We start from the raw sequence: 19,751 nt of genomic DNA, 5'->3' as shown, positions 1-19,751 counted from the left end.
AACAGCGGGATGTTTCTTCAATACAGCACCATATGCTATGCTGACTGCAATGAGTGGATGGATAACTACATTCAGGCCTATTATATTTTGAGTACTATATAATGAGCACTTAAAAAAACTGCAGATCTTGTGTTTATTCTTTGAAAGATAATTGACTTTTTATGTTTTGGTATTTCAAAGATATAGCGTATAATGTGGTGTTTTGTCCACCTGCTTTGATTTAAACTTTATAGAAATATTTACTAAAAAGACATTTTTGAAAAATATACACACAGAGAGAGAAAGAGAGAGAGTGCAAGAATAACAAAACCCAAGCCAACTGACCAACCTCAATTACTAACATTGGTAATATGATGACAGATGAGATCATTTGACACCTGGTTGTTAATAAATGATTCATGTTTTTATTGACTACTTTGTAAATAAATATGAATTGCACAAAAAACAACTTGGCACCTATTGATTCACACTGCCAATGCCTTGCATGTGGCTTCTCTGTTGTTCTAGCCGCCAGAACATGATGGGGAGGCCAGTACTTAAAGTTTGTCAATTATCTTCTTCACCTGCATCAAGCTCAGGTACATTATCGTCCTCTGATGTGGCAAGCCCTCCTCCTCCTCCTCCTCCTCCTCCTCCTCCACCACCACCTAGGGCATCATCACATGAGAAAAAAGAGAGAGAAGCTAGGAACCAAATCCATTTGACAATGCATCACTCCGAAGGCTGGAAGAAATTCGCAAGGAGACACTGGCAAACAAAAATGTATGCAACTTTCATGACCAACCTAAACATGTAAGCTTCCTGAAGCTAATGCCAAGCAGCTAGTAAAAGAAATATTGCAACTGATGCTTTATCAGTAAATGATAATGAATGAATGAATGAATTAAAAGAGTACAATAAAACAAGCCACAATACACTATACCATAACAGACTTCAAAACCTGATAAAATTGTGAGAATAAATATATTGTCTTCATTTTTAAGACAATATGTGCATTCCTTTGTACTGTAGTGTTTTTTTTTTCTTTCTTGTCCACCAAAATCTGAGGTACACTGACCTGAATATGGTGGCATCAGGTTCACCTTCTGTGGAAATGCTTCATCACCCACAACGACAGGTGGAGTGATTATCTCAGTCCAGGCAGGGGAGCTGTGGGTGGAAGATGAAGCTTGCCCTGGATGAGCTGGGATCCAAAGCGGCTTCTCGAGAAGACTCCAGCATCACTCTCTCTGCCATAAGCGCCAATATTGACGTATCTGAATTTGTACCTTGCATCACAGACTGCCATCAAGATAAAACTAAAGAAACTTAAGTAGTTATATAAACTACCGCCACTGTTGGCTGGTGCTCTCACTCTGATATGTTTACCATCTATAGCCCCGAAGCAGTTGGGATAATTTCACAGCTCCCTCCTGATTACATCCCACTGTTCTTCCTCTGAAAAGGCCACAAACTCATCCCTGAGCCCAATCACATACAGCATGGCACACCTCCCTGACAATGCAGCTCACAGTTGCAGAACCCAGCTTGTAACTTGCTGCCAAAGCTTGCTGGCTGATCCCTGAAGTGAGAAAGCGGATGGTGACAGCTAGTCGCTCAGCCTCACTCACAGGCGCATGGTGTGAATTCCCATGCTTGATGCGATGGTTCACCTGGCAAAGCAAGTTATCGAATGCCCCAGCGGACATCTGAAAGTATTGGAAAACTGCCTCCACTTTTGCCTCTTTCTTAACAGGTACCTTGTAATGACCTTCTCCACTGTCGCCATGTTTGTTGTCCGAAACTTGTGACTCTGACTCTAGTGGATGTATTGCTCAACATCCATGCCAACATAAAGGATGCATGGAAGTTTGTGGACAGTGATGGTTACATCATTTGAAATGGATGTATTTATTTTCGTACATAAAGGGAGCATAAATGAGCCCTTAGAAACAAAGACAATGGAACTGACTGTCATTCGTAGGCATGTGCGAACAATCTGACGTCTTACCGATGGAGAAGTAGAGGTAACTTGCAAATAGAGAACTCATTAAGTTCACACATAAGTTCACCTCAAGTTTTGGAACTTTGACTATTTTTAGCATAGACATCCGACATTTTAACAGTATATAAATGACAGAAAATCGCAAAAAGCATGCTATGTCCCCATAAAGAAAAACATGGTTGCAACATTTCCTCATTTTACAAGTTGTCGAGGACTGCATGACATTGAAGTGACTGGCTTTTGAAATATTGAGGGCTGTTCAGTATCCACTGGATATGTGCCATCATGTTTGGAGGATACTTTTAGAGGATTAAGACAGGTCTTTTCAACCTACTATACTGTTCTGTTTTTGGTCTTGGAAAAATGGACTCTGAAGTAGGTGTCCCCTGGTTTGGGAAACAGCTTTGGAGGGACGGCATAGTTCCCGTAAGCAGTTACAACTTAGGTAAGAGCACCAAATACGGAAACTTGGACAAAATCTGAAGGTCTTATTATGTAGTTTTTATTGTGTTAATTAACATTGAAAATGATGGTCTTATTTGTACTGAAGTTTAATAAGGTACTGTTACAGAGGAGAGGAATGTCTCCACTGAGCCACGAATCTGAATTTACCTGTTGATGATCTGCTGCTGGAGGGGAGGACGACATCACAAGTCATGCCACCATGTGCATTGACTGATGATCTTTAAAAGATAAGGTCTGAGGAAAGATGACATCATGCAAATACTTCTCCTTTCACACTCTGTCATCTGTAAAACACGCGTCAGTTGTCCAGTAAACCTGTTCTGTCAGTTTTGCATACTGCCCAGATGACCTGATTTAGTTATTTTACTATCTACATAACTGACGAGGAACTTATCTTTCTTGTGTCTTGGGTGTGTTAATCTATCTGGTATCTTCATGCGGCTATAGCTACTAAATTTCATTTCAATTTTATTGTCTTTGATAAGTATACAGGGGATAGGAAAAGAAGGGAGGTGATCACACTGCTGTGACAGTTTTATGATGCTCTGTCTCTGTGGAGAAGCTGGTTGGGTCAACTGCTCTGAAAGCCTTTTCAATAATTTGTGAGGTGCACCTGTTATTTTGTCACAGCTGAAATTAAAGGCTTGAAAATTATATGATACACTAGAGAAGGCTTTTAGGTTAAAATGCACTCATTTACCAAAAAACATCATACTTTCTGTGGTGACTGCTTTGTAAAATAAAATGAGGAAAAAAAAAACCTGACCATTGGGTTACTTTGCTCCACAACGTGTTGATTTCAACATGAGTCAGTTTATGTCTTTCTATTATTTCGCCTGCTCACTTCTCCCACAAAAATGTAAATTTAAGAGAAAGCTGCATTGACCAACGGCAGATCTGTCTTTTTTTTGTCATGGCCACGTCTCCTCCTTCACATGAGGAGGAGGAAGGAAGGCAGGTCTTATAATACACTTCCCTGCTTCAAGGGAAACAGCTGCACATTGTCACTGTAAATGGATAGGTTGGGTTTGTGATATTGTGTAATTTCAGTCTTTTTTCCTACCTACATATTAGGATGAAAGTCAGGATATATTCTTAGGCATCTGTGTGCAGTTTAAAGTTAAGCTTAACCTATGAGTAAGCTGCAGTTTAGCTCTTTCCTGGATATCCACAAGATAAAGACATTTGTCTCAAAAAATTCTTGTGAAAATGTTAAATAGCTGGTTTTAAGGTTAAAACCCTAAGTGTCAAGAAACAAGTCCTTTAAATTAAACGACAAAATATGTTGTTTGTAATTGCCCTCCAGAAAGACACACATCTGTTTTCTGGTCTGACACGACCACAGCAGGACAACATTATTCTATCAGTGCCTTCAAAAACTGTTACAACATCAAAGTTGCAAAGTTTTTTTCTGATCTTACAAAAATACACTGTTAGGTTTGGGCACAAAAATGACTTTGGTTAGGGTTAGAGAAAGATCATGGTTTGGGTTAAAAGAACTACTTGGTTATGGTTATTGCACAATCATGGCTTGAAAAAAAAAAGTTCACTGTAAGAAATGGGAAATGAACAGCTCCCGTGTCACAGTCAATCATTTCGTTGACCCCTTCAACCACCTGCACCTCCTTCTCCTGTGACTTTCTGGCTCTATAACAACATTACCCTACTTTCTCCTCTGTTCCCAATGGACAACAGTCATAATTCCTCCAGCCATTGGAGGTTCATTATTCCATGTAACCCTGAATGAATAAATATAGCATCCATGAGGAAAGAGGAAAAATAAGAAAATTCTGTGGAAATTGAACAATTGATTTTTTCTATGTAAATGAAGTTCCTCAGATAGTCGGGAATCCAATTTTACAGAAAAGGATTTTGGACCAGTAAAGCTCACTGCCTTTGCATTTACCTTTCTCTTTCTCCCTTTTGACAAACAGGGCTAAACAGCATGTTGGGGCCGACCCTTTGTAAACAGGCTGTGGGTCTGGTCAAGGCTGCAGGAGCCTGTTAGAAGAAGGACAGGCCGGGGAGACAACTGAGGTTGTTTGCCATCAGGTGTGTGTGAAGATATCTCCAAACATTTGGACCCTGGAGATAACAGCATGCCAGAGGAGGCAGAGAGACAGACAGAGATGAGTGTATTTCCCCAGGACCACCTAAGCCGCCTAATCAAGATATGACTCCACTGCATGTGTTTGTGTGTGTTTGAGAGAGAGAGAGAGTGAAAGAGAGAGAGAGAGACAGACAGACGGAGAGAGTGTGTGTTTCTGTGTGTCTGTGCCTGAGATAAAAGGCTATGAATCAGAGGTTTCCCTCATCCTGATCCCCTATAGCAGGTGAAGCTAGATGCACGTGCCTGTGTGTGTGTGTGTGTGTGTGTGTGTGTGTGTGTGTGTGTGCGTGCGCGCACACGCGTGTGTCAGACAACTGGGAGGCTACTCCCACAGCCCCCATCACACCACCTAGACCATGGAGACCAGACCTGCACAGGAGTAATGAGCAGTGCGCTGTTATGTCTGTGTCACTCAGTACGTGTGTGTGTGTGTGTGTGTGTGTGTGTGTGTGTGTGTGTGTGTGTATGGGGGCGAGTGATAAACGTTAGCGCTGTGATGTTGCATTAATTGCGTGCAGAGTCTTTGGTTCCCTCTCGCACAGTTAATGAAGACACAACACGTCGCTCTGGCCCCCTCTCTGACGCTCTGCTTTGAGTGCCACTGTGGCCTCCACTGCATTTGAGCACTGTAATTTGGCTTTTAAATGAAATAAATGAGTTATCTAGGAGATCCTAAGGATTACGATTATCATTATTTTTCCCTTAGTGACAAACGCCACGCTGTGATTGGTTAATGACTTTCTTCTGAGTGGCAGCCGTCCTATGGGGTCGTCCGGAGCGAGGAAAATGGAGAGGGAGTGGAAGGCGCCAATCTGTATGCCTAATGAGGTGCAATTATATCGCTGACTGTCTGTTGACGTGACCCCACCAAAACCCTCTATACACACACACACACACACACACACACTCACTTTCTCTTTCTCTCCTCTGGTGGTCTCTTCAGAAACTAGATTTTAGGTGGTTGAAAATGTGAATGTTAGCTGAACTGTTTATTGATGCTTAATGTGCTACCTACACTAGGAGGATTTCTAGGAGGATCATTCGTAAATTAAGTTTGTTTCAAATCTTTGTGTGTTTCTGTTTGGTAGATGTGCATCTCAGATGTACATTGCTTTGGATAAAAGCGTCTGCTAAATGAAATTGTGAGATTGTAAGGTAGGTTGCAGATTGTTAAATACAATTAAAGGTTGGAACGTGCTTCTCTCCGGCGATGTTCTCATGTATGTTGTCCTTTGCAGTTGTACAGATTTTGGGTAAAACTTTAAAGAGCTCAGAGCCAGTGTTCCATTTTGAACCCATTGCACAACAGGAAATTGGATCGACTTATTTGATGTGTAAGGCTGTTCAACGCATTGTTTGGAGTTGGGAGATGCACACTATGGCTCCTCTGGGATCTATGGTTACCCAGAGCAACTTTTTGTGTGTAGATGTAGTGTGCAGAAATATAATTTTGGCATAAGTCATGCTACAGATTCTCACTAAAGGAGCCTGTGGCTTTTTTTTTTAACCAAAGCCAGAGTTGGACTGTATATAAAGATGGGTGCAGTGAGGTGTGACGTCACCCACTGGTTCGCATTGGAGCCAGTTTAAAGCCCAGCAGTGGCTTAACGAGTCAGCGCTGGACACGAATGCAAGATAGTCAAAGCAAGCCTGGCTGCCCATCACAATCAGATGTAACATAATGTAACGTCAGTAGCGAATGAAAGAAGTGAAAGAATGCGGCTTTAAAACAACCGGCAACAACGAAATGCACTGCAGTTGACAACTAAATGATTACTGGGGAAACAGACCGCCATGTTATAGAAGAGGAGTCATAATAGCAAGGCAAGATAGTGATAGATCAGCCTGCTTTTTCTTTCTCGGCTTCTTCTTTCAATTTTCACTTTTGAAATCTGCTATTGTGCTTGTACACCATTGCTTGTTTCTCACTTACTTGCTGTCTTAACTCTTCTGTGTGGATTTTGCTACGTAGTAGTACGCATGTCCATAATCACCATAACCCAGAATTGCACAAGCACAGTTTGCACATTTTTGAACATCCACTAATCCTTATTTAAACTTAATTTAAGAATGTAACATAGAGGTATGAGTCAATAAACTATATGTTTTTATATGTAAAACTGTTTTATGTTATTGTATTGTTATTTATTTGGTGAATGAATGACATCAAGTATGTGACACTATGGAGCAGATGACTTGGCTCATTGAGTACTATAAATGCTTACTGTTTACCATTAAAGTTCAGTGTGTATACTGTAGACTAAGTACTCGAGATGCTCGAGATCTTTTGATACAATAGTGATGAAATAAAGAGGGGCCAAATAAGGGGTGTGGGGTGTTCCAAAATAACCACCAGTTATTTTGAACTCATTGAAAACTCATTGACTTAGTATTCGACTTAGAGCAGGGATGTCCAAAGTCCGGCCTGGGGGCCAATCACGGTCCGCAGTCAGATTTTATGTGGCCCGCAGCTTTGGTTTTATAATGTATTATTTATGGCCCGCTAGGACTGTCAAACAGAATAAATAAATCATAAAAGGTTCAAAATGCAATTTCTCCTTTTACCTCATGACGGCAGCACCACTTTAACTCTATCAGGCTCTGTGACCTTGCTGTGAACCCTTCTCGCTAATTTCTGCCATGGCGCCTGTAAATAAAAAGAGGAAAGTTGACCGTGAGGGACGCCGCTTCCAGGAGAGATGGGAATTACAATATTTTTTTGCTGAAAATCGAGGCAATTGTGTTTGCCTAATTTGTCAAGAGACTGTTGCCTTGATTAAGGAATTCAATGTAAAGAGACACTACCAGACAAAACATGCTAATACATACGACAAGCTAACAGGGAGTGAGCGCGCAGAAAAAGTGAAGCAACTCCAAGCTGCTTTAGCCTCACAACAGCGACTCTTCATGTGGGCCTGTGAGTCAAATGAATCCGTCACCAAGGCAAGCTACGAAGTTGCCATGTTAATCGCCAAACATGGCAAACCTTTCACAGAAGGTACGTTTATTAAGGACTGTGTCATGAAAATGGTGGAGAACATTTGCCCCGAGAAGAAGCAAGAATTTGCTAATGTTTGCCTGGCTCGTAACACTGTGGCACGGAGAATAGAGGACATATCGTCAGATATTCAGAGACAACTTGGGGGCAGGGGAGTGACTTTTGATTATTTCTCATTAGCCTGTGATGAAAGCACAGATGCATCTGACACTGCACAGTTACTGATTTTTTTGAGAGAAGTTGACGATGACATGAACGTAACAGAGGAGCTGCTTGACCTCCAAAGCCTTAAAAGCCAAACGAGGAACGGATTTATTTGTTTCTGTTTGTGAAGCTGTTGATGATATGAAACTACCATGGAGTAAAGTTAGTGGGATGATTACCGATGGTGCGCCCGCCATGGTTGGTTAACGAAGTGTATTGTCCACAGTGATCTGCAACAAAGTCAGCGAAGAAGGAGGTAACGCCATTAAACTCCACTGTATAACTCACCAGCAGGCTCTCTGCGCAAAACATCTCAAATTTAATCATGTTATGAAACCCATGGGTAAGGCGATCAATTCTATTCACTCTAAAGCCCTTTACCATCGCCAGTTTAAGCAGTTCCTGTTTGACATCCAGGCTGAATACGGAGATGTAGTATATCATACTGATGTGAGGTGGCTCAGTCAGGGTTCCGCACTGCAGCGATTTTTCTTTTTCAGACAAGAAATTGGACATTTTTTGGCTGAAAAGGGACAACCGATGCAAGAACTGTCAGATGCTGTGTGGCTAGCAGATTTAGCTTTTTTGGTTGACATAAAGAAGCATCTTAATGTGTTGAACGTTAGCCTCCAAGGACAAGACGCAGTGGTGAGCCAACTGTATGCGCACATTAAGGCCTTTGGAACCAAGTTGCAACTTTTCCAGAGACACTTGACACAAACTGAACCCTGCACCGCACATTTTTTTAGCTTTGCAAGAGGTCATGGACAGTTTTCTACAGGAAAACATTGGTGCGTAAACAAAGAGGTATGCAGCAGCCATTGGATCTTTTTCTGTGGAGTTTAAGGAACACTTTCGGGATTTTGCAGCTATTGAAAAGGACATGTTGCTTTTTTCTTCTCCCTTCCCCGTGGACCCTCATGATGCTTCGCCACAGCTGCAGCTGGAGCTCATTGAGCTGCAGTGTGACAATGAGTGGCGTGGCAGACACCAGCAGCTTTCTGTTGTTGACTTTTACCGGCAGCTGGATAAAGGCAGGTTTCCAGAAATGCGAACATTTGCAAAGAAAATGTTAAGCTTATTTGGCTCCACATATTTGTGTGAGAAGACATTCTCTGTCACGAACTTAAACAAGAACTGCTTGAGGTCAAGACTAAATGACTTCCACCCACGTAACATTTTACGCATCTCAACCAATTCCCTCAAACCAGACCTGGCCTGTCTACTGAAATCCAGATCTCAGTATCACCCTTCTCATTAGTGTTAGTAAGTTACCCATCTCTTGGTCAATCTGAAATTCTGAGTGTTTTGAATGGTAACATCTGTCAATAGTAACAGTGAAAAGCCAAAAGCACAGTTATAAATATATGCACTTGGACTTCTGGCACTTATTATATTAAGCTTTTGAATAAGGTTTGCCTATAAGTGCTGGTGTTGTACCTGTAGATGTGACACAAAATATTACTTTCTGAATGATCTTGTGAAAGACAAGAGCAAGAGTCATATGTTTTAAGCTTAAATGTTAACAGACTTTGCATTACTCATATAAGTCACGTTTAAAATGAACATGGGGTTAAGATTTTTTATCAACTTCATGGAAGTTTAAGGTATCCCATACAGTTTATTCTATGTCATCTGACTCCAGATGTGGAAGAAAGGCAGAATTGTTTTTTTTATTTGTTCACGCCTGAGTGGCTTAGATTTGGTTACATTGCCATTTAAAAAAATGATAATTGTGACAATGAAAATACATTTTTTTATAGAACAGTGCACTTGTATGTAACTTTTACTGTTTAAAGAATGTCAGAAGAGACCACTGGCCCCTGGGAATCTTCACATTATCAGATCTGGCCCTCTTTAAAAAAAAGTTTGGACACCCCTGACTTAGAGAAATTGATGCTTTTTGAATAGGAGTCAGTTGGAGCCAGGGATTTTCTGGAACCAGCATCTGGCGGCTGTTGGTGGTATTGCACTTCTGCCTCAAGCCGTGGTAGCTGCTGCTTGGCCCTGATGGGATGAATCGACATGACCTGAGACCTTTTGCAATAAAACTGGCCCTGATCCAGTAATGAGGTAGACTTGTAAGCTCTGACCTGAGACCTGTGCGTTACATTCCTACGATCCTCAGTCACCCAGGGATTAAAATCCTTATATAGGATTGTTCTTTGGGTCCCAAAGTGCTCATGTTGGAAGTCACAGTATATACAGTCAACTCTGCCTTTGCTCCTCATGAGCTTACACATGCTGGTGTTTAGAGGACATGGCTGGTGATATTTATATTTTTCTTATTGTCAACAAATCCTACAAAAGACCATAACCAACAAAGAATTGATAACAAGTATTGCCTGTGGATCCTGATACAGCTTGCTCATCTGTGTTATGGAACTCCATAGTTGTCCAAAAGCTATGAAAAGCACATCACCAGCATAGTGAAGTTGGAAAGTATTGGGAGTTGGACTAACGCATTGTTGATCTGCTGACAATAAGAAAAATGTAGAATATCAGCCTTTCTTTCCTTTCTCTGTATATGTCTTTCAGCCTCTCACCTTGGATACCTTATGTGCACACACAGGTGAGATGATGATGTCAATTATGTTCACACATTAATGGAGTCTTCATGTCCATCCTGAAAGCAAAACTGAAGATCTCTTTGAGCAGAATACACCTCACTGATGAGGCTGGATTTTTTTCTCCTGCTCATTTTGTAGAAAGCCTTCCACTCTTCCCTTTGTCTATTTCCCTGAATCCTACTTTCATTGTCTTCGACTTCTTTCAGATAATCTCATTTAGACTTCCCCTCTTGATTCTCAAGCCTCCTTCTCTCTCTCAGTGGAGCTCCCCGCCTCTCTCCCATGGCTCTGTCTTTCTCTCTCTTCTTCACTCATTTCCTCTAAATGTGCACAGTATTGATGTTTTTCTCTCTATCATGGCCCCTGTGATGCTTTTCCTCTTTTTAGCTTTCCCCTTTGTCTCCAACCCTTTATTTGTCAAATGGTTCTCTGTAGTGCTTTCTCCCTAGGTATGCTCTCTCCCATGCTCACAGATGCATAGATATATCAGGGTTTTAACAGAGTTTTGGATGGCTAAGACCAATACTGATTTTTGTTGTGAAACTGCTGATGGCCAATACATACAGCATCTGTAAAGCATACAGTTTCCCTGATTAAGAAATTAGCTATTAAATTGTCATTCACTGACAGATGCAAAGTTGTAGCGTAAGAGAAAAACATGTTTCTTGATTGCAACTCTCAGGGCTACAAACGTGATTTTTTGGAGAATGTCTGAATTGAGCCAGGCTGTCACTTTCTATTCGAAAAGTGAAAAAGAAATAAAGTATTTGCTCAGGATTGACCTGTTTGAATTCAAAATTCACAATAAGGCCTGTTGCTCTATGAACTAAACTATGGTTTCTTTACTAACCCAAAATGGCTAACGCAAAATGAAGAAAACTAGCAAGCTGTGCTAAACGGATAATAATGACACTGAAAAGTAATGTGTGGAAACAGTTTGGATGTACCACTGTGAACCCAGATCCCCAGAAAATCACAGATAAAAGTAAGGCTGTTAGCTGATTTTAGGTTATCTTGTCACTCGAGTGAAGCAGCAGAGGTGCTGCTAATAAACTGTTCAATGTATATTCTACAACTTGGGTTGCATTTGAATTAATCCAAATAAATTGTGTGTTAGTTCTAATTCATTCCAACTTGATTTTTTGAAACAGTGATAGCTCTAAAAAATTAGAAATGACATGCATTCCTTCCTAAGGTTTTGTCTAAATCAAATTAGCAGCATCCTACATATTGTGAATGTCCTACATATTAAAATGCCAAAATAGAACAATGACATGCATAAATTCCTCAAGAACCATTCTGGTACACAGTCTATCATAAAAATTGGTTAAAAAAAAAGTATGAGTATTCTCGGTCCACGGTGGTCTAGGTAGACATGTACCATGTAAACTGGTTCAAGTAACATTTCCTGTCATTCTCTTGACTATACACGATCAATTAAAGGCAAAAATGCACAATCTTAAATATAAAAAACCAGAATATTCAGTGTTTCCCCAGATTAATTGTTTTCAGGGTGGAAAAACCTCTAAAACTATTTACTGTTGGTCATCATGGGACACAGAAACAAAACACCCAGACAGATGAAACTTCTTTACAACACCATAACCAAAATGGCTTTGTAGAAGTTAATCTGGGATGCAATACAGCCCTCACATGAGGATGAATTTACAGCAAAACAGGCTTCATGATGTATAATATTTAATATTAAATATTAAATAAAGATAATTTCAGTTTGATATATTGGCTTACTTGTAATAAACAGAAACACACACAGTCAAATACACACACAACCTTTGCACCCACTTTTTTGGTTGTAAAAAGCAGAAGTAATAGAGAGCCGAGCACCATGTCAAGCTGTATTTTACATTTACAAGCATATCTCCCAACAAGCCAATCTAAGGTGGTGAGGCCAGACGAGGCTGGCTGTATCACGGTCCATCTAGTCAGCAGAGTGCCGGTCTTATAACGTGGCCTGTATCTAAGCAGAAAGGATATTTAGGGAGCGATATAGAGAGCGATGAATGATAGGTGAAAGGAAGGACGGATGAGAGAGGGAGAGATGTAAAAAGAGAAGGCTCATGTACGAGAGAGGCCGTAAAGAGCGGAGAGGTTGGTTTCAGCGTGTTTAAGAGCTTGGCAGAGGAGCAGCTACCGCTACTGCGACTGTGGTTTCTGGGGAATCGATGTGTGTGTATCTGTGCATGTGTGTGTGATAGGGGGAAAGGGATCCGGGGTATTTTCCTGGCATTTGATGGACAGCTTAACGCCCGGCTTGTAAAAACAGCAGAGCAAAATGTTCCACGTGCCAAAGGACGGGGGGAGGTCACACACACGCGCACACACACACAAATACACACACACTCGCGCACAATAAAAGTGAAGTGTCGAGTTTTACTCTTATTTATTAGGGATCCTGTGGTGTGGGTGAACAGTCACTGGGTGGTAGGGCAGCGCAGACTAAAACCTGATGATATTTTCTTAACATTTCCCCTGATTACATCCAAACATCTCCCATCTGTAATCAGATTTTCAACATTTCCCTGTGGGGAGGGCGAACCTCAGGCTAGTGACCACATGGCCTCAACCGGCTCCTGCTGGATCTTTTTTGTGCAACAATGAGCTCAAGACCATTAGTTCAGGAAGTACTGTAATCTGTTCACAACTATTGTTGCGCAAAAGCAGACAGCACCTGTGTTCATGATAAAATTCCCAGATGAGTTTCATGCACTGCTCCTTTATCAAATGCTTCCTTCCTCCCTCATGGGAATGTTAGTCATATCCAACTATCAGATCTCCGCGAGTCCGCTTTGGATAGGTCAACAGCTATACACCTACTTGTGTCTAACTCTGCTCCTCTTCTCCTTTCACCTTCTATGTCACATTCACATTATCTCCTGGTTCTACTCCACAAATCCAGTCCAGTCCAGTGAACCACGTTGGAGGGCTGACTTCATCTCGCCGTGTTACAGCCAACATTGCACAAACTTTCCGTTTCACTGCACTCTACCTCTCACTGTCCTCGTTCCGATTCCAATCTCAACATGACAATCTTGAACGGGTGTTACAACATTTTGTACTGTTGCATTTTTTGAGGGGGTGGTTGAGCAACAAAAACAGAATGGGGATCTTGATGGAAACCAGTTGAGTTACCGGTAGTAGATTTTAAAGATGCAGGATATGTAGCTTTTCTAAATGAGCAGAAAAAGCAAAGTTTTATGCAACGTACTGTAAATACTGCTTGTCAACTTCAAGCTATACGTGTTGATAGGAACTGATTTGATCTTTGTGATTTTGGGCTGGTCCCTCATATAGAGTCATACAATCAAATACCATACGGCATCAGCCAAAAAGCAATTGAATGAACACTGCTGACCTTCAAAAAATCTATTCTAGACTCAAACACTACTAAGATAAAAGACGGAGAACATACCAAGCTTTCAATGTAGGGAAGTTTTTTTTTTATTTTAAACTTTGCTCAATTAGCTGATTTATAATTAAGTTTGCAATCTTTAAATTGTGTACTGCAAGTTCAGGTATGAGCAAGTGTGACGAATGATTGAATGAATGATAAGAAATAAGAATCAGTATCAACAGATGTCTGTATGGTTATCTGATGTTTACAAAATGAATATGATGAAAAGATTTCATGACTTATTGTTTCTAATCAGGGAACAGCTGGATATCTTTATCCTGCTGATACAATACATAATGGTACCATTTTTTTCAAACTTGCTTGGGTGTTAAAAATATATGTGAGATATATCTCACGGATATGAAATGTCTCAGAGTTATAGAATCACCCTGGTGTGATTCAAGTCAGCTAACTCAAATGTGTAGGATGCATGTGGTGCTTCACTGCCTTCAGATGTCTCAGAATAAAAGAAGCAGGGAATAATTTATCCTCACAGCATCACTGATTCATTTGCACGTATAACAATGTTGCTCCTTTTACATGATCACTGAAATAACTGCACTGATAAGTTTTTTGCACTGTATCATTTACTGTCTCTTTTTCTGAGGTTATTTGTCTGTTAACAGCGATGTAGATCAGCTTAGAGTCCATACAAATTGCAACACTTGATCCAGGCAGTTTTTAGCAAAGAACAGGTCCAGAAACCCCCCCAAATATTTAGACTTTAAAGCTACAATATGCAAGTTCTGGAAATTAAGGTTGCGCTAGCATGAGATGACCTGCATCCTTGTGATTTGACTAATGCAGTTATCAGGAGCTTGCTTGCCTCTGAGTAAGTCATAGAGACAACTTCCAGCAGCTAATGCTAGCTTGGAGCCTCAGTACTAGATGAGTAGTAGGCCAGAAGAGCATTTAGATAATGATTAACAGCCATGAGCTTGCTCCCCTGACTTTGGCCATCTCTGATTCGTTTGAAGGGTGAGACTCATTTTAAAACTTGAGTAGGGAATATCTCTGTACTGCTGGCATGCTTTGCGGTGAGCTTCGGTCACAGAGGTCCTTGACAACACCTCTCCACAACCACAACAAAAATAAACTGAAAAGAAAAAAACTTACATACAGTAGCTTTAAAATGGCAAAAATCACAGCACTTTACACTTCTGAAAGTAACACTTAAATTTTCCAGCCTCCATTTAAAAAATGCATGAAAACCAACTGATTCGAGGCCTTTTTCACAATTTAAAATCACTTAAACAATGACTCATGATAGATTGTCTGGGAAAAAAAGTTCATACCCAAAACTTATTAAGAGATGTCAGTCAAAACAGTCATGAAACCAAGAATTAGATGTTGAAAATATCAAAACATTGGCCTAGAGATCATGTTCTACCAACTTCATCACCACATTCGTAATAAGCATTTACAGCCTTTTGAACCCTGTCGGCAAAGTTGATCCCCGTTGGGCACCATGAAACAACGAGTTACAGCAAGATGGTGTCTGACCCAAATGAAGCAGGCTTCCCTCAGGCTAGGCAGTAAGATGTGTCAGCCCTCCAAACGTCATCACACTGTTTGAAATTAACACCTGCGTCGAGATAATCAATGTAAATGCCAGACCACAGTGCTAAAATAATCCATCCAAACTCAACATTCATTTCACAGCCAGCAAGCCAGCAAGCACTAACAAACGTTAAGCTTTTAACATTTGCAGTGTGGCCTTGACTGGAATGATTTGGCACCGTCTTTGAGTCTTGTATTCAGATTTCACAATATATTCATGGGGGACCCTGATCCAGGACGATTCAACTTCTACTGTTGGGCCAGAAATCATCTGAAAGAGAAAAAAATTAGAGGTGCTAAGTCATTTGGGACACTCAACCATGGGCTGTTTAATAACTTAAAACTTTCAAAAAGTAAAGAAAGTTCATAAGAAAGTTGGTTAAGGTCAAATGACTTCCATTCTTAGTATGGAGGTCATGTGATATGCGGCCACAAAGAAGCCTCTGGTGGAGGTTACACATCATGCTGCCCCAGATCCTCTTGATCAAATGTCCACGTCTGTGAGTTGTACATATACTGTAGAGGCTACAGGCATGATTTTCTAACAAACTCTTCCAGAAAGGAACACTGATGCTTGTGGCTGTTGTCCAGGTTGGTGTCGTTCTGACGACGATTCTTCTGCCCAGCAAAGCCCCAACATGCCGAGCAGCAGTGACTCACGGGAAATGAGGGTATCGTCTTTAGAATAAATCACAACCAGAGTGTGACGAGGCCTCTTTTCACAATCTGACAGAGCAACCAATCTGTTCTCTCCCTCCCTCCTTCCATCCATACCATACTTACTCTGTCATAATGAGGAGCTGTCACTCAAATGGATTCAAGCTGCACTTATTGCAACACCGGCGAGGTTACAGGACGAGCCAGTTCAGTTGGGATTAAAGTCTCAGTTGCAATTGTTGAAACAGAGTTTATGGCAATACATTGGGCAAATCTGGAGGAAAGAGTTTGGGAACAAAGACTGCATGTGCTGCAACCCACTGGATGGGCCAGATGAAATTTAGCTTATGAACTGAAACACATGCATTATGCATAATGAACAGAGGCCGAAGGGAGAGAGAGACAGAGAGGAGACATCTTGTCATCACTAAAAGAGAACGATGGAAAGATGGACAAAGGAGATGTCCCAAGGGACTATGCACTCATTCTGCATGGCTGCCTATCCGTCACCATGGAAACTGTGTGTGTGTGTGTGTACACATTTGTGTGTGTGTGTGCGCACCGGCGACCAACAGTGAGCTGGAGGGTGTGTGTGTGTGTTATGAGGAGGGGGAATAATGTGTAGGTGCTACGCAGGAGGCCTCCCACTGTGTTAGCAAGAATACCTTCGAAAGTCACTATGATCACATTCCACGTCACAGTGCGTGTGTGTGCGCGTGCATGTGTGTGTGTGTTACAGACAGAGAGAGTCTGTGGACGGAGAGATCTTATCGTTTAAAAGCAGGACGCTCAGTTGATGAGTGATCTGCCGGATGGTGTGATTGATGAAGGACGGAGTGATGAACGCTTGATGAGATGAAAGAGTGAAGAGCCATCAGCACGCAAACGCCGACACACACACACACACACACGCTGAGAGACGAAGCCCATGACTGAGGCCTCTGATGTGTAGGCAACACTCATGCATGCGTACTTGAACGGACACGCAAACTTATAGAACTAAAAGACACATTGTGCAAAAAAACACACACACACTCTAACACACACCTCCGTGGAAGATGAAGGGACAATTATAGATGAAACGTTTTCTTTGAGCCAACAGAAACGTGACATGAATAGCACAGACGAGGCTGTACTGCTTTGCACATATACGTGTTTGCAAACACACATTTGGACACACACACACACACACACACACACACATAGCTACATAGATGTACAGACAGAAATCACTCAGGCTGGTGACAAAGTTAGTGGTAAACTTCTTTTTTCCTTTGCTTTCCACTTGCAATGTTTTGTTTTTTTCTGCAACTCCCTCCAGAGAGGAGAGTAATTTGTCTGTGGTCAGGTCACACACACAGACACACACACACACACACACACACACACACACACACTTTGTCTTTGTATCTTTGTCACAGTGTCTGAAATAAAGTAAAATGATGATTAAATGATTGGTAAATCAGTTCATTGACACCACTGTGTGGAAGAGGCCCGCTCAACCCCTTGGAATACACACACACACACACACACACACACATGCATAAACACACACACACACACACTCTTTGTACAGACCTTTACCTACCCAGATACACTCACAAACTCCCACTCATAAACTCACAAACAGATGTGGAAACAGTCTCTCTCGCTCTCTCATTCTCTTTCTCTCTCTCTCAAACATACACACACACACACACACACACACACTCACACCACACACACCCCTGGCACCTGAGAAGTGTGCCCTTGCTGTGCCAGGCTGTGCCAACATGTGGGAGCAGTTACAGTAAAGAAACACTGCCAAGACCACTCTGGGCAGGGCAAACAGCTGCCAGGGACACACACACACGCACACACACACAATCCCAGATCCTAAACCTGCAGTCTCACTCACACACCCATCCTGCGCTTTCACTACCACAAGAACATACCCACAAATTCTCCAAACAACTTCCTCACACACACTGCACGTAATCCACACATAATCCCTCGTCTCTTCCTCTGTCAGACTTTCTCATGCAAACACACACACACACACATACACACACACTTTGCTGAGTCAATGCGGATAACAAAAGACCAAAATATAACCAGGATTTCCCCCGCCTGTCTTGATTTCTGTTGTCTGTGTCTGATATATAGGAAGCTTAACTGTTCCATTGATTTTGCACTGTACATTCCTGGTGTGTTGCTTCAGCTCTGCTCACTCAGCGTGGCGTCTTAATCTCTCAGGATCGCTGTCAGTTGATGAATCGTCAGTCATACAGACCAAGCAGCGCAGCTTTCAGCTTCAGGGACTACAGGCAGAGACATTTAGACAGAGAACGTAAAGCAGACATTGTAGGAAAGCTGTTGTCTTTGTACTATATCACCATTCGCTCTTTGTGCGTCTTACATGGCTCATAACATCAATGTTTGTTTCTTCAAGATGAGAAACTGGTCCGCTGAGGCTACTTTCACCAGAGAAAATGCTCTCTGTCCCTCTTCTATTAAGAATTATTAATAATTATGATGTTTACCAATTATTCTCTAAATTGTTAATTAATTTTCTGCCATTTATCATCATGGTAACTATGTCTTGACACTGGCCCTGTGCATGGGACTACCATTACCTGGGCTTCTCTTGTGATCGGTAATATCTGCAGAGGTCATCAGTGTTCTTAATTGCTTTGAATCAGGCATGCGTGTAAACTGTAAAGTAAAAATTCCACCACAAATTACCTCCCATGTTTCACCAAACACACAGGTCATTAGGTAATATAAGTTCAGTGTCTCAGTAATTAGGATTTTTTTTTGGAGAGCCATTTGGAAAGAAGCTATCTTAAGATTTGGGCTAAATTAAGCCGGCTAAATTCTAAAATGCTGTTTTCGAGCAAATCCACATGTGCTCACAGCAGGAGTTTCAGCTCGCTTCTGCAAATACTTCCGTCCACATTAAAACGGCAAAACGGGTAATTCTCCTCCCACCAGGCATGCACGGAGGACAGATGAGCAAGTCAGCCACAGAAAACCAGCGAAGAAGAAACGGTATGCTATTTCCGTTTCTACAGCGGCTTCCTGACATTTTGTTTATTGCAAGCAGATGACAGCAATTTCAGCGAGAGAAAAGTGATAGACTGCAACTTTTAACTCTAAATAAGCTATCAAAGTAGAACAGCACTCGCATGAAGCCATCTGCCATTGTTGTAATTGTCATTGTTTCTTCCTCTCTCTCTTCCAATAAAACACCAATGAAAAACAATAAAGTGCCACGTTACTGACAAACTGTTTTGTCACTGATATGACAGTGTTTCTACACAGCTCCAATTCCTGCCTTACACACTATAACACGGTTTCAGATTAACACACTCGAGGCCATTTTGGAAAAGCTCCATTTTTGGGGGAGAAAAAGATGCATTTACAAGTTTAGATGGCTTAGTGTGGACATGGTCTAAATTGCTAAGAGGCTATATTAGGAATTTACCCACTATGTCTGTGTTTTGTGCAGTAAACACACAAATTCCTGAATTACAAGAGGTTCACAGGTGAAAATAGGACTACAGTTGCTTTTACTTATCTAGGGGAAGATAAAACTAATAATAAAAATAGAAAATACACCAAAATTCAGGAGAAGCATCCCAGTTGCTATTTTATGTTTAGAGGAATAGTTGGACATTTTAGGAGAAAATAATTTACTTTTTTGCTGAAAGTTAAATGAGATACCACTCTAATGATACCACTCTAATGCCTGTACGCTAAATATGAAGCTAAAGCCAGGACCCATTTAGCTTAGCTTGGCATGAAGATCG

The 19,751-nt window shown here is 41.3% G+C and overlaps 1 long non-coding RNA gene across 1 annotated transcript; it reads right to left on the bottom strand.

The window, feature by feature from the left end:
• Positions 1-381: 381 nt before the first annotated feature.
• LOC137172341 (uncharacterized) lies at positions 382-4,339 on the bottom strand. Its single transcript, XR_010924948.1, has 2 exons — positions 1,058-4,339; positions 382-635 (listed from the first exon to the last, which is right to left on the bottom strand). It is a non-coding gene; the product is annotated as an uncharacterized lncRNA (long non-coding RNA).
• Positions 4,340-19,751: the final 15,412 nt, after the last annotated feature.

This window comes from Thunnus thynnus, chromosome 20 (genome assembly GCF_963924715.1).
Source record: "Thunnus thynnus chromosome 20, fThuThy2.1, whole genome shotgun sequence".
NCBI lineage: Eukaryota > Metazoa > Chordata > Actinopteri > Scombriformes > Scombridae > Thunnus > Thunnus thynnus.
Note: the sequence above shows the minus strand (reverse complement) of the source record. Positions and strands in the feature narration are given on the sequence as shown.